The following is a 13380-nucleotide window of genomic DNA, read 5'->3' on the forward strand; positions in this document are numbered from 1 at the left end:
GTGGTGTTAAGTCAAAATTGGGTAATGAGGTTTAAAGTAAAAATTCTGTAAAATAAAGCGCAAAGTAGCTATCCAGTGATTATTAATAGTTTAAATAAATTGAATATTAATAGTTACTTTTCGCTGTATTTTACGGAATGTTTATTTCAACCCTCATTACCCATTTTTGACTTACACCACTTCTGCTCTCAACGGCTCATGTACTGAGCTTCGGTGCAATACTTCGCCAGCTAATCTGGGGATAAATCTTCGCACAAAAATGACCTACGTAAACTCCGGATAGGGACGTAACTGTTATTTTTGTTTAGTTTGTGTAATTTAATGTCAGAAAATGTAAATTAATAACCCGAATGAACAAAATAGCTCGTGTCCGGGCACAGTTCAACAATGAATAAAGAATTATCAACTTACAATGCAATACACTAACAATTCAATACTAAGTATGGCGTAATAATTTTAATGTAAGCAAAAAATGCGTACAGCAATAACAAGAAATAACGTGAAAATCAGGAAATTATGTCCAAATTAGTGAAAACACTTAGGATTGAAGTTTCAGTTACAATTAATGAAAATATAAAACTGATGTAACTTTGTGAACAAGATGTAATTAACATTACAGTTTGTTGTTTTACGAATCAGTAATTCTGGGCGTTAATAATGAAATAAAGAGTAATAAACTCTGTAAACCACATTCTACTCACATCTTACAGGTACTGCTCAAAATGTCCACCATCAGCGTGCGTGCAGCTCTTTCACATCTTCTAGTCCAATTATGACGAACTCTGGCCAGTAGTTCTTCACTGTTCCGAATTTCTTCCGCGGCCTGGATCATGTTTAAGTACTCGCGATTTGTGAACTCTGGCATCTCGTAGTTTTGAAATAAACTAAACTGTATCGCTGTACGTCCAACTGCACACTAATGCAATGTAAACATCACAACAGCTGATCATTGCGAGTACTAGGCCAACTGTCTGCCGTCCGGACAGCGATGCCAGACTTCTGTGCGTGACCCGACAATCAGTGTTTCCAATATTTCTTCAATCGATTAATTTGAAATCTGTGAATTTTCTAATTAAAATACTGCTGTAACGTGAACATAATAAACGTTCTATTCGTTGTTATACAAGAAATTAAATCGTATTTTAAACAGTATTCGTAAAATTCGCGATCGAAATGTCGGCATAAAAGTATTGTTTCTTCAAAAACGAGCAAAATGGTATTATACCTTTTGTTCGTTATATTTCAAGGAATCACATCCTACAATTAATGTACTATCTTATCTTCCACCCTGTATACAGGGTGATTCACGAGAAATGGAGACGAATGGAGCATGTGAAATGGACAGACAGAATAAGAAGTGATGCTATGCTACAAAGAGTGGGTGAAGAAAGAATAATGCTGAAACTGATTAGGAAGAAAAAAAGAAATTGGTTGGGACACTGGCTGAGAAGAAACTGCCTGCTGAGGGATGCATTGGAAGGAATGGTGAACGGGAGAGAAGTTGGTGAGCAGTAAAAGTCATATGATAGACAATATTAAGATGTATGGGTCGTATGCGGAGATTAGGAGGAAGACGGAAAATATAGAAGATTGGAGAATGTTGGGTTTGCAGTGAAAGACCGGCAGAAAACTATGAATGAATTAATGTTATGATTTAATCAGTTTTAAGCAATTTCACCCCTATGATGACTACATTTTCTGATGCATTTTGTGACCCTCTTCTATGTTTTCACTAAATCATTTTCGCCGCCAAGAACAGGATGAGTAAGGCCCATTCACAATGAAAATTAAACATCTGTAACATAAACACAGAAGTTTGCGCCCAGGCTACCAAATTGGATCATTCACATAAACACTGACATAAACATTGCCGTTAGACGTTAACATGAAAGTTTGCAAACTCCAAACTTTCATGCTTATGCTTACGTGATTTGCAAACAGTACACAATCGTGGAGCGCTGAAGTATACGACAGAATATGAGGAAATGGCGTCGTTGTTATGTTTCCATGGTTACCAAGTATCTTTGCAGTTATGTTTATGTTCCCATCGTGAATGTTCTTGATTTTACCGTAACGTTTACATTTTTAAGTTAACGCTAACGTTATGTTTAATTTTCGTTGTGAATGAGGCTTTTAAACCTCCAAGTGGTATCGTCATATACCTTACTATAATAATACCGGGCAGCTAGCAGTTTTGCGTGCGAACGACGCTGGTGCTGCTACCTACCTGCCGGTGTGGAGATACTCGCGAAACAAGCTGTAATCAACTGCAAGGTATATTGTTGCTGGGCTAGTTAATAGTTTTATTAATTAGTACTAGTGTTAAAATGTCAGGGTGTATATGTGCTGTTTATAATTGTGACAATTGCAGCATTACAAATTGCTCCAAATCGTACTTTCGATTTCCGACAGTTCATAAAACGTGAGTCAACAAAATTCGTTATTAGGCCTAATGCCTTTGTCTCTGTGTTGATAGAACAATAAAAAATAGCTTTTTTATTTAGGCCTAATAAATGAATAGAAGTTAAAATATATTGGAAATTTTAAGGTTTTAGCAAATTAAGTTTTATTGCTGTCCACATGCCTTTACTAATAATTATTACAAGCATCAGAATACTACCATTTTTATTTTTGCAGTTGTCAGCAATGGGTATATAAAGCATTATTGTAAATTCATTCCTAATGTCAAAACTGATTTTGTCTCACTAAACCAAAGAAAAAATATGTAACAATTAATAATTACAGAAAGTAATATGAAGTATGCAATATTTTCATAATACGCAGCTCTGATAAGGTAATAATTTTACATTAAATACTATTCAACATTTCTTAAGTGTTTCATATATTATTCCACATTAGTAATTCACGTTTTAAAGAACAGTCCGAATCCCGCTATGTTATCCATGGTACAGCTGTCCGGTATTATTATAGTAAGGTATTTGGTACCGTTACTGTCGCCTGGAGCGCTTATGAAGGCAGACGTTGTTACAACCAAGGTCATACCAGTAGTTCGCGAGGAATGAACAAAGGACACACGCTCCTGTACGTTTTTACTGTTGTGCACTGAATGATGATAAAAAATTGCTGCGTAGCGGTGTAGCGAATTTTTGCTCACGCTGTATAGCTTCTTTCGTGACTATTAGTTCTTATAATGCGAAGTCTATGGAACGTCAGCTTTAAGCCAGCAGCAGATAAAGCTGATAACGTAATGAGAGCCTATCTAGGCGCCAGACGATCGGACCTGAAATGGCGTGAGCGATGTTTCTGTCAGTTCAGCAGATTATAAGAGGAGCTGTATTCCTGATGGCTGGCATGTTTAAATCGATTACTCTAGACAGCTGCTCGCAAAGCGTAATAAGAAAAGTACGGTTCCATGACACGAATTTGCCCGCGACAATCTTATGAAACCAACTTGTGCTTGGCAGATTCATTTGATTAGGAATGCTGAATTCTGAAGAGAGAATCAACTATGAACCTGAATTTTTGTGTAATACATGCGACCACCATGAATTTCCTTCCATATAATCCCAAAATGATACCAGTAACGAAAACATAAGAAACAATGACTTTCACTAAAAATTAGATGCAAACGATATAAACATAAAATCAAAATTCATATCATTATCAAAACAAATGAATAGTTTCAAGTATTTAGCTAATATGCAAGATTCTTAAGTTACGTCAGGCGGAAAATAAATTAGATAAATTCCAACATTATTATAGTTGTACGACAGTGATGTCAAAGCAAGCGCATTTTTCTGATCTTGACGTCGTGCGCGGGCATTAAGCACTAGGTATGCTAGGAGGAATAAGCAGCCTGTTGGATTAAGAAAACAGTGGTGCACAAACTTCAAACGGAACGTGAAATTTTATGTCGTTATTTTTATATGGCTTCTTTCTGTTTGTTATTTTCTATATTGTCTGTAAAACAAAAGTACTAACACCTATTTCTTAGCCTAATATTGTTGTTGTGTTTTAAACGTTAATAGCATTATAAATAGTAAAGAAGAAATATTCACACAAATTCCATTATAACTACAACTATACTGTACTAAGTGAATTAAACACATCATTCATAAAGAAAGTGTTATCCCAAAGAAACACACTGAATATGACATGATACGTTGAAATTGATATTGATGGTATCTTTAGCCTTATAAAAGTAATCAAAACAATATTATAGTACAAAGCAAAGTTGTCTAGGTATATGTTTTAACTAACTAATATTACATAATAAAACTCTTATCGCATTATGCTTTTAGGTGATATTGGTGCGCAACTTTCTGTTATCAGAATATTAAATTATCTCGAAATCTGCTGAAGCTATAGAGCTGACATTTACCAACACATAGGCACATATCTTTTGTTTGTGATGTAACAGTATTTGCTTTGTTAATTCATTTCCTTACAAACATTTTCCATGCGAATATTTTCAAACATTTTAATACACTATCTTCAGTAATACGTATTTACGATATATTAGATTTACGAAAACATTGTTTTAGTACCTGTAAGGCTACTAAATAAACATATCTGAAAATTCCACACTTTCTGTAAAAAAGTTGAGAAAATATTCCTTTTGAATAAAAAAGCAAACTTATGAAAAATGAACATTAAAATTAAAACTTACATTCTTATAATGCACTTATACTTTTCAGATACGGTAAATCTAAAAAATTAACACGGCTACAGTTTTAATAAGTTCTCTTCCTTTTATCCATTGAATCAGTGCTGGCCATCCCTGTATATAGCTCGACCAAGCGGCATATACTACCTCTTTCGTCTGTCTCTTTCCTTTCCGCTGTAAAGCGCTCAGGCTCTCCTGGGCTCTAAAGCGCGCGCTTGCTCCTATGGGCATCAGTTGACATCACTGGTGTACGACAATGGTGCCCATTACCATCCAAATTGTTTAATTTATACAATGATCAAGTCATTATTGAATGACTAGATTGTATTAGGAAAGTTTATAAAACTGATTTAAGAACTCTCTTATTTGCTGAAAAAAATATATGGTTTATTTAACGACGCTCGCAACTGCCGAGGTTATATCAGCGTCGCTGGTGTGCCGGAATTTTGTCCCGCAGGAGTAACCTGCAGGACAAAATGACATGACCCTGTCGCATTTAAGCACCCTTAAATGCCATCGTCCAGGGCCGGGATCGAATCCGCAACCTCGAGCACAGAAGGCCAGCACTATACCGACTGCGCTACTCAGGCAGACTTCTTATTCGGCGATGATGAAATAGTATTAGCTGCATCGGAAGATCCTCTGGTAGAGGAGCAGAGAAGGCCAGACGGCCTTATCTGTACCAGGTTAAGGCTCAACTCACACGGACCACAACTTTGCGATTATTTTGCAGTTCTATGTGGTTATGCTGTGGGCGGTCAGGAATAAATTAGTATTGAATTATATGAAAACACATGATTCTAACTCACACAGAAGACAAACTGAAGTCGTTGTCGACGTCTGTGGTCGTGAGACGTCGGTATCACGGTATCACCCACAGCACAACCACAGAATTGTCGCTGTCGGTGGTCGAGCGCAACTCACGTGCGACACGCCAACCACTCGCCGCCGACACCGTATCTTTGGAAACGACAGACGCTTTCTTGGCAAATAGCAAGCTTGCGGTGTGGTTGTCTGTGGTCGATATGGACTTGAAGCGACCAGAAAAAAGAAATCCGAGTGTGGTCGGTTCCGCCGACACCACAGCCGTACACAAACTGCAAAATAATCGCCAAGTTGTGGTCCGTGTGAGTTGGCCCTAAATAAATAAATACGAAATACTAAGATACTCTCCAGAAATTAGTATATGAACGATAAAACACAGCCTCAAGTTATAATCAAACTATATCTCCAACAAAAACAAAATTTTAGCTTTCAACGGTAAAACTCAACTACAATGTAAAATTTTAATCAATAATAGTACAATAGAACTTACTTATAAATGGCTTTTAAGGAACCCTCAGGTTCATTGCCGCTCTCACATAAGCCCGCCATCGGTCCCTATCCTGTGCAAGATTAATCCAGTCTCTATCATCATATCCTAACTCCCTCAAATCTATTTTAATATTATGCAAATCTAGTCTTTCAGGTGAAGCTCCCTGTAAAGCAGATTTGAATAATTTCAAGGGAAAAATTGTTCCGGGGCCGGGTATCGATCCCGGGACCTCTGGTTGAACGTACCAGCGCTCTACCACTGAAATTATTCAAATCTGCTTTACAGGGAGCTTCACCTGAAAGACTAGATTTGCATAATATATACGTTACTGTGTTCGTTAACAGAAAACCACAATTCCAAGTCACACAGAGATTGTGTGCACTCGTTGTGGGTCTCTGGCGTTTCGTCAGCCCACGCGAGTTGTGTGGATATAAAGGGAAAAGTTGAGACGGTGTCGGGTGGAGTTCCCGGGTAGCTCAGTGGTAGAGCGCTGGTACGTTCAACCAGAGGTCCCGGGATCGATACCCGGCCCCGGAACAATTTTTCCCTTGAAATTATTCTAATATTATCCTCCCATCTACGTCTCGGCCTCCCCAAAGGTCTTTTTCCCTCCGGTCTCCCAACTAACACTCTATATGCATTTCTGGATTCGCCCATACGTCCTACATGCTCTGCCCATCTCAAAACCTCTGGATTTAATGTTCCTAATTATGTCAGATGAAAACAATGCGTGCAATTCTGCGTTGTGTAACTTTCTCCATTCTCCTGTAACTTCATCCCTCTTAGCCCCAAATATTTTCCTAAGAACCTTATTCTCAAACACCCTTAATCTCTGTTCATATCTCGAAGTGAGAGTCCAAGTTTCACAATCATACAGAACAACCGGTAATATTTATTTTATTTATTTATTTATTTAACCTGGTAGAGATAAGGCCATCAGACCTTCTCTTCCCCTCTACCAGGTGATTACAACTACAATATTAAGACTACAATTACAATTATAATTACAATTAATATTGAATTTACAAATACAATAAAAATCAAAGTACTAAAAGATTAACAGACTGATAAAAGCTAGACAGTTCATTGTAAAAATTAAGAAGAGAGAAAAAAAAATTTTATTAACTAAGCAAAAATTAAACCTACTGTACGCAGTAAGAAAATGCTTAATAAGTTTGCTTTTGAACGCTACTAAATTCCGACAGTCCGACTGTTTTATAAATTCTAACTTTGAGATTTTTTGACAGCAGACTGGATGATAAAAGCTTTTCAACCGGATAATAACAGCATTTCCCATATTTATTCTGCGTTGTCACTTCGTGGAATATATTTCCATTGCTGTAGCAGTGACATTTAAAATTTGAAAGTAATCTTAAAATAATAATTATTATATGTAACAGGTATAACACGATACACACAAAATAAAGTACCGGTAAATAACGATAAATATATTTTCAGAAAAATTCAGAGCATCCGACACATCACCTGCATCCATGCACGCCCCTGTGTAGATCACAAAAAAAAACTAATGCGAACGGGTATGTAAATCATTTTACACAAAAGTTCGTTAATGTACACAGCTACCATAATTATAACAGAATACAAACTAATGCGAACACGTATGTAAATCATACTGTATATACAATATTTTATCACAGGCTATGGGAATAGCATTAACATTATGATAAAAGTGTATCAAATGAAACAGAACAGACTCTACTTTACTTACATTCTCTCTATAGGGCCTACTCAAGTGGAAAGACGCCACACATTTAACAGTGTTTTTTCCACCTTCAAAGCGTCACAAACTCTATCTACTACTGTCGTAACTAGAGATGGGTAAAAAATAACACAACAGTTATTTTGGAACTGTTCCGGTCTCGGAACTGTTGCAAAAATGAACAGTAGGTCGGAACCTCCTGTTCCGAAATAACAGTGTTCCGACTCCGAGCTGCTCACTTGCCCAGCTGTTGCGGGCTCGCAGTACCGCGTTGCACAATGTATGTTCCGACTCCGAGATAACAGTCGGAACGTCGGAACTTGTTCCGATGAACCAACGACAGCTGCAGTTACACTGTACTTGAAACTCTCACGTGGTTGGAGGGGGCCGCATGGACATTGAAATCCTTGCGGTGGCGCGAACTTTAATATCAACATTTGTAAGACTGGCCAATCATCTGTAATGTTATAGTAAGTATTCAATAATCTGTAATATTGATTCCCGCTTTATGGTTTATTTCACCATTAGTTGACTAATTCTGTTTTATAAACATTCTACAAAGTCATAAAGTACGCATACTATTATTAATTCATTGATCAGCTGATTCTATACAAAGGTTAAAGTCGTAAATGGTAATGAGTGGTTTAGTTACAATGTCTGTATGTCGTTTGTTGAGGTTAAGTCTGACAAGCACAAGTTTTTGTGCTATCTTCTCTGTTATCAAAGAACGACAAAAATGTTGTAGCATTATTTGTTGGAAACTACCCATATAAGTACTGATTTGGAGAGCGAGGTTTAATGCGAAGTTTAAATTACACTTTGGTAAAGATGCGATTCCAACATTTTACTAACCCACTGCGGGGTTTCCAGGTTTCAGTACTGCCAATATATATCTTTTTTATTTATGAAATTGTAATATTTATTATTATTATTATTATTATTATTATTATTATTATTATTATTATTATTATTATTATAACTGTGCATTAAGAAAAGTAAAAATAAAAATTAACGATTTGTTTTTTTTATTATGTAATAGAGAGAACAGAAATTACATACCATATGTTTTAAATGTTATGTTATTTTTTTTTAGTTGGCTACCATGTCTTTATAACTTTATGTACGAAAACAAAGTGTTGTATTCTGTCCTTGTAGTCAACAGCTGTGTAATTACTAACATTAAGCTTTTGAGTTCTGTCCGCATGCACAGCAATTTTCCAAAATCGATTCGAATGTGCATTGCAGTGCCATGTCATGTGTACTATGTCATGCCTATGAGTGCTCCAGTGTGAGCTGCATGGTGTTATTTGTCTATGGTGAAGAGGGAGGGTACTGTACCGTTCGTTTGAACGACTCAACGACTCCGACTCATCACCACTGGTGACTGTTATTTCGGAACTGTTATTTGGAACATAGTATTTTTTCGGAACCGGAACCGTCGGAACTGTTCCGGGAAAAGAACAACTTCGCCCATCACTAGTCGTAACGGGGAGAAGAGGTCCTCAATTGTCTCGCTCCTTCTCAAAATATTCACGCAACCTGTATATAAATTCACGACTTTGACTCTTAAAAGAGTCGATTTTTTTGTTCTTTTTCGATTCTGACGAACCGCTGCCCATATTACTCTATCAATAACAAGGCTTACAGACACCGTAAATCCCTCAAGCACAAAACACAACTGTTTCACCTGTACTAACACAAAGAACGGCAAGAAACTTTAACGTCACTGCAAAGAACTGACGACTCGTTCGTCACGTGCTCCGCATAAAAAAAGCAGTGGCAACATCGCGCTAAATACATCAGACCTGGTTGGTTCTAGCAGACAACTTTAACCTCTAGTGCCCGCCTCTCCCCCAGCATTGCAAACTGCGACTGAATTCATCTTCGCATATCAGAACTCAAGTCTCGTAGCACCAAATTACAGTAGAATTAAAAACAGTACACTAAACCGAACCAGGTGTTTTAAGGTTAAAATTTAGCAGAATAGTTTCATTCACAGCATAGGCGAGAGAGAATCGTTTCCTTGGGCGGAGGGGAGCGGGCAAAGCAAAACGATAGAATCCCCATATAACGGGGTTATGGGGGACATCATTTACCTCCTCCTCCTCCCGTTATAGCTTGACTGTGGTACCGTCAGTGCTAACAGAATAGTACATTATGCAACGAGCCTATAATGGTAGTAATTAAGACGCGAGTATGTTTGTTTATGAAACAAGCGCAAGCGAGTTTAATAATTTTCATACGAGCGTCTTAATTACCATTATAGGCAAGTTTCATAAGACTTTTTATGCTCGACCATATTTCTAACTTGAAATTATTCGTAAGTATTCATGCTATGGTTATGTGAGGAGCGGAACTGACCTGAATTGTGAAATGTGCGCAGACGCGAAAGTATTGATTTTTTCTGAGGCACGAATGTCATTGACCTTGATATAATCTAGAGAATAACATGAACATTAGGCTTGATATAACCTGGAAATTGATTTAGAATTGAAAAACGAGATGTCAAATTAAATTTATTTGAATATTATTTACAATTAACGCAAATTATTATAGTAACAGAACATAACCTTCTGCGACAGTATTGGATTTCCAGCCTCCGTGACTTTTCGCTAATTCTCTTTCGATTGCATATCCGAGAATAATCGATACTTGCGGTTTCATAATGGTACAATGGTGATTTCTCATTGGCTGAACAACTGAATTATAATGAATAGGTGTACTTTAATGAGGTGCATTAAAGGTCTACTACCGGGTGTACAATTACTACATTTCGGCATGGTCGAGCATAAACTTCTTTATATGAAGCTTACCTTCCTGAAGATGTATGAAATATAAACTCTAATTATTTTGTGCGAGATCGTGCGTATTTGCTTGCTTTCCGCACAAAACCAATACGCGGTAAGTGTGAAATACCACATTCAGTATTCCCAACGCAACACACATAACCATTTCCCTATTCTTACCGCTTAAGCGTCATATTCATTTTACTGCTTTAGGCTTTTAATATATTATTTTTAAAGACGTTCAATATAGTAATAATTATAAATTGGAAACTTATCACTGCAATTTCACTTAAATTGCACTGTTAATTATTGTTTTTTAATATTTGCAAAAATTAAGTAAACTCTACAACACCACAAAAGTTACTGCATTTGTAATGCAAGTAACATTACGGAAGCCGTGAAAAAATCAACAAGATTCCAGACTCATCATAGACTGGGGGGGGGGGGGGAGAAGACAGACGTATATCACGGCCTGCTGCAGTATAGTAAACACAGAAAACATTTTATAACAACAATGTTGAATATAGATATATTTGTTTTCCAAAGTTGCCGTCATTGAACAGAAACCAAGATGGAGATTTCATTGCAACTAATTAGAAATTCCTCTTTCAGGTATGTAATAAACGATCTTCGCACAAAATAATGTACGATACACGAGCGGTATGTTTGTTTTCATGTTCTCGGAAATTAAAAAAAGCTCAACTACGTTTCGCTTTTTCAATCTTTTCCTCGAACATGAAAACGTCAACATACCGCTCTTGTAACGCATATTACTATTATTTAATCTCGTCTTTAAGTTTACACATTATACCGTGATCACCTTTCTTTTTTCTGCATTGTTGTGCAGTATGTTATTCATATTTCTCAAAGTGGCGGCCTGAACACCTGCAGACTTTTAACACGAGTACAGGCTGTTACAAAAGAAACATTACAGTACTTCCATTCCTCATTATGAGGTATAGAAATTCTTATACATTCAGAAATTTAAAATATATATTATAATCTAGACATATGATCTGAAGCAATGAATTCGTCAATTTAAGCACAGAAACTTAATCATAAACAAAAGCAAGAAAAATCTTTTGAATTCAATACTTTCTAACATTAAAAGAAAAAAAAAAAAAGTTCAAATTTGGGGGGGGGCAATGTCCCCCCATGCCCCCATAACTTCGCCTATGATTCACAGTAGAATTTCGAGGTTCTGTTCACAACTTCAAAACGGCACAGGTTGGCAATGCTGGTCACTAGCTTTCTCTCTCGTTCTCACTTCTCTTTCCACGCGAAATGTCAAGAGTCGGAGACTGGCCAGCTGTAGTAGTAGGGGATAATCCTTCAGCACATCGCCTCGACAGTGGCCTATTGTGCACCCCGAATTGAGATGAATGAGAATGAGGTGTACCAGCCCACTGGTCGCATGAGACCCCTCATTCGCTCACTCAATGAGCTCCCTACAGCCCCCACCTTAAGTTCATATAACCAAAGTGACCAAGCAGCATAGGATCCATTCTGACAGCCCTTCTAAGGTGTCGAAGTGCCCTCGGCTCTTAAGGAATGAATCCTGGCAGAGATATTGCGAAAGACTGGGAACCCAGAGACGGTTTCGGAGAGGACGCCCTTCCTGCAAGCGAAGACATGCGTCATGACCTGAATATGCCTATGGAATGAGATGATCAAAATGAATATATGACATTTAAATTTTTTTTTCTACAGGGAAGATTAACGGAAATGGACAGTGGCAATGAAATTTCCAGCCTGACATTTGCCTAAGTAACTGTGGAAAATCACGGAAAAACCAGAATCAGATTGGTCGGTCCAGGGATTTGAACAGCGGACCTCCAGAATGCGAGTCCTGTGCTTCATGCATGAGCCACCTCGCTCGGTGAATTGATATAAAAAACAAGAAAATCAAATACTTTCGTTGTGATTGGGTACAAATCATCACAAAATTATTAACTCTTAAGCCTATAAAACATAACAAAACCAACCCAGGTGGCAGGTTCAAACCCCGTGATCTGCCAATCTGACTGAGGTTTTTCATGGTTTCCTTCAGTCAAAGGCAAATGTTGGATTGGAAATTTACATACCTTGATTCATCATCACCTTTAATCACCGTTATCATCATTAGACCTGTGATTTTAGGGTAATTGCCTATTTTGTTCCTTAAATATTAATTTAAAAATTCCTGGCTGTCAATGGACTTTAGTACGGTACTCATTTTTAGACCAGACACTACCCGTAGGGACACAACGTGGTCCTGTATCAGTTCATTAGAGAAATGCGTCACTTTCAGGGATATGATTAATTATAATGAAATGCAAACCTCCTGCATATGGTGAGAGCCAATAGCACATTGCTGCGACGGCGTATTAATATTGCTGTCAAGTCCGTGCAAGAAAGAGAGAGAGGGTGGGGGAGAGGGAGTGAGGGGAAAAAGGGAGGGAGAGAGAGAGGGAGAGGGGGAGTGGAGGGAAAGGAGAGGCGAGGAAATGGAGATGGGGATATATACTTACTTACTGGCTTTTAAGGAACCCGGAGGTTCATTGCCGCCCTCACATAAGCTCGCCATCGGTCCCTATCCCAAGCAAGATTAATCCAGTCTCTACCATCATATCCCACCTCCCTCAAATCCATGTTAATATTATCCTCCCATCTACGTCTCGGCCTCCCCAAAGGTCTTTTCCCCTCTGGCCTCCCAACTAACACTCTATATGCATTTCTGGATTCGTCCATACGTGCTATATGCCCTGCCCATCTCAAACGTCTGGATTTAATGTTCCTAATTATGTCAGGTGAAGAATACAATGCGTGCAGTTCTGTGTTGTGTAACTTTCTCCATTCTCCTGTAACTTCATCCCTCTTAGCCCCAAATATTTTCCTAAGAACCTTATTCTCAAAAACTCTCAAACTCTGTTCCTCTCTCAAAGTGAGAGTT

The sequence above is a fragment of the Periplaneta americana genome, chromosome 11, assembly GCF_040183065.1.
Source record: "Periplaneta americana isolate PAMFEO1 chromosome 11, P.americana_PAMFEO1_priV1, whole genome shotgun sequence".
In the NCBI taxonomy this organism is placed as follows: domain Eukaryota; kingdom Metazoa; phylum Arthropoda; class Insecta; order Blattodea; family Blattidae; genus Periplaneta; species Periplaneta americana.